Raw genomic sequence first — 700 nt, forward strand, 5'->3', positions numbered from 1 at the left:
TTCCCCACGAGGCCGCTGCCTTCCCCCTACGTTAGAGGCTGGCACGGCCCCTGCTGAGTTCCATTTAATCCCCGTTCCCTGCTCCGAGTCTGCCAGAGCCCCTTCGCATCCCTCCTCCCGCGGGCAACTGCCGCTCCTCCCGTTGCTGTCAGCTGGGAATTTAATGAATAGGCTTCTTTTTCTTTTTTTTTTTTCCTCCTTCCAGGCGATGAATAAGACATGTACATGTTAAATAAGAGAGCCGCACCTCCCCGGCAGCGTGCCGCTTAACGTTGCGGTGATGCCAGGAACGCGCTAGCCGGTCGCTTGTGTAGGTCACGTCAGCCGGGTCTCTCAAAGCGTGAGGAAAGAGGGGGAAAACCAGCGGGCTGGGTTCAGCTCTGTGTTCCCGAGACAAACGCATGGGGAAAAATCCTTCGCAGAGGTTTAAGATGAGCCGGGGATGTTTCTCCCGTTAAACAAAATCGTTCCTCTGCAAAATTTGGCAACCTAAACCTTGGGGGAGGGAGGCTCGGAGGAGAACAAAAGAGCAGAGCACAAATTTCTATTTTGGTCTTAATATATCATTAGTCGCCAAAGCCCCGCAAGGCTGTGACAACAGCGGGAAGATCCCAAAACGGCCCCTTTCAGGACATCCAGGGTGAGACAGGTCCCCGAGGAACAGGCTGCCGGGGGCGCACGCAGCGTCTGGAGCCGTGGC

The 700-nt window shown here is 55.6% G+C and overlaps 1 protein-coding gene across 1 annotated transcript in view; it reads left to right on the forward strand.

Moving 5' to 3' along the window:
• Positions 1-700, forward strand: part of CADM1 (cell adhesion molecule 1) — a 73374-nt gene that overhangs the window by 34374 nt on the left and 38300 nt on the right. The gene's annotated exons all lie outside the window — the stretch shown is intronic.

Source organism: Egretta garzetta, unplaced genomic scaffold, assembly GCF_000687185.1.
Source record: "Egretta garzetta isolate BGI_Z169 unplaced genomic scaffold, ASM68718v1 scaffold110, whole genome shotgun sequence".
NCBI lineage: Eukaryota > Metazoa > Chordata > Aves > Pelecaniformes > Ardeidae > Egretta > Egretta garzetta.